We start from the raw sequence: 2734 nt of genomic DNA on the forward strand, positions 1-2734 counted from the left end.
TTTTGCATTTTTTTTCCTTATATAAATAGTAGTTGTTGCCTCTAACTAAAATACTGTCATGATGTTTCACGAAAGCAGAAAAATCACGTATCCTTTGGTAATCTCCATTGAAACTTGGGGGTGTATGTAAATGTAATGCGGTCAGTCCTGATCCCACGATTTAAGCGAGGGCCTAGAACTGGTATGAAGTTGTGTATTTTTTATCCATATTCGGATCTGGTGGTATTGTTAGTGCTGTATTAGTGCTACCCGTTGTCCTTATTTTATCAGTATTGTTACACTTATCACTTTAAAGGCATTCTCTGAACTTTTTATTACTAGTATAACTTATTGTCTATATTTCCTATTTTGCTTTAATGATTATCATAATCCGTTTATCAGTAGACATTGTTAGTGGTACGGCTATTAATGGTCTTAATGTCACAAGATACCATTATATTGTTTCCATGATATTTTTTAGCATGGTATAACACTTCACAAGTTTCCATTTTTTATTGATGATTGGAAAGGTTTACATTTCCAATTCTAAACTATTTTGAGAAGCAGTAAGTTGTAAAGGTGCCAAGTCTTTCGTTATTCAATTATTGGTGTTGGACATGTTCACCATGATTGAAAACCTTAACCTGATTGTTAACTAAAGTTGGGAAGTATTTTCGGGGATACAGCTCGTCGGAACCTTGCGATCCAGAGGGTATCCGTGTAGGGCGATTGTCACAGGGTAATTGCCATGGAACCATAGTGATTGAATTCGGTATTTTCGGAAGGCCTCCACTTGCTGCGTCAGCCTTACCATCGGTCACTGCTAAGACGACAAGGGTCGAAATCCAGACCTTGTTCTTACCCTTGGGAAGTAGAATCTGTGGGAATGCCAGTGGCACTCACATAGTTTTCAGGCTGGAGTCTCCACCATCCAAAGCTTCCTTGGTCTTAATAATTATCGAAGAGGAGTCTGGAAACTCGTAATCAGGGGACGGTAACCGAAGACTCAGAAGACTTTCGAACAATGTGGTTGTTTCCTGGTGTCACTGCCGAAAGATATGTATGAACTTCATATTTTCAGAATTTTTTTCAGTGTTTGCAAATTGGCCAGGATAAATGCATTAGTTTATTTGTGCTGAACTTGGTTAACTAATAATATGATAAAGAAACCATAGCTCTTAAAGTAGTATATACTTACACTTATCCGAATTTATCTATTTCATGGCATTCCAGCGACCTTCATCAAAAGGAATACTCGATACCATTGTTATCGGGTGATGAAGGCCAAGCGAAATGCTGACTTGTGCCCAGTGATTCCTCGCCATTGTTGTTATTGAGTCAATGTTTGTAAAGCGAATTCTTTGTGATTGAGTCGCGCAACAAAATTAGAAATTGTTCTACATCTTCAATTTGTTCGGTATCATCACGGCATTATAAGGCTGTATTCAAAGTCCTTCAAAGTAGTCTCAAGCTCTCCATTTTGACGGACAAATTTTCAACGCTCACCACCTGAATGTGAGTTTCTTCTTGAGTGTAAGGAGGAAGGGGTCCTTGTGCTCCTTAAAGATGTATCCATATATTTGTGTTAGCCTAAAGAAACTGGGATCACGTTTGGGCAGTTTCGAAGTGTTCTAACCCGCCTGGGGGTAATCGTACTTTCCATGGGGATCTCCCTACGACAAGTACAATGTGACGTGGTTGTGGAAGATTCCGTAGTACTGGACATTGGGCTGTACAAAGATGATTCAATAATGTCCCAAGGACGGTTATGCCGCGTTCATTCATGATATCGATGCGTTCACGCAGTTCTGTCAGCTATGTAACCATGAGCAATGGCATCACGGATTCGGCTTTCAACGATGAGCAAGTCTCGAATTCGGGCAACACACCTCCACATCCTCGAAGTCTACGTATCTGGACGAGAGGAACGGACCTCCGTACTTGTATGTGGTATGGGGTGCAAAGCCCTTGAACGATGGGCTTATCCCAATGCAGCTCGTCTAAGGTCTAAGTAATTGGAGAGACGTTCAGCATCGAAGCGACAGTAAGTCTGATGATAGTACCCAGAAGAAACCTCTCCTTTGCGATCAGATGATGACCTGTATTTGTCCTGCCACAAGAAGGAATTCCATATGCACAGTAACGTGATGAGTGGTTCATTCCAATGTCCTCTCCGAAATAGGCTACTCTTTGTTCCGGATTCTTCTTGGTCCCTGTGAAGTAAGACTGGAATTTACCAGGTTTCTGCGTTTGGCTTGGCTCGATAAGCTCTGCTTCAATGACTTCACTGTTGGTGAAGAGATTGGGGTGTAACTTCATAGAGTGGGGGGAAGTACAACGTTTTCCAGCAGAGTGGAGTGGATACGCGCAACCATACCAAGCGTAGACAAAACTCTCCTTCATTTTATAATTTGACGGAAGTAGGCCGCATTGCATGACAATGTAGTCCAGTCCTTGCAGTTAATAAAAACGTCAAAGAGCGCCGTGCTTCATGAACCGATGTTTTGGGTTGAAGAGAGAGAACAGTGCTTCTGTTCGAGAATCTGTGATCCTTGAGTCTTTCATGATTTTGTGACTGCTTCACCATCCTCCACTGTAGTGGGATAAATCAGCCTCGGGATCGAACGAATCAGCGATAGATTTCAGTTTGCAACCCGTATGTTTCCGTAGATTTTGTGCAAGAGGAAGTTGACATCGTGTTGCTTCTGGGCATCAGACACACCTGGAAAGAGTAGCAGTTGAAATGACTCAAATT

Source organism: Penaeus monodon, chromosome 27 (genome assembly GCF_015228065.2).
Source record: "Penaeus monodon isolate SGIC_2016 chromosome 27, NSTDA_Pmon_1, whole genome shotgun sequence".
Taxonomy (NCBI): Eukaryota; Metazoa; Arthropoda; class Malacostraca; order Decapoda; family Penaeidae; genus Penaeus; species Penaeus monodon.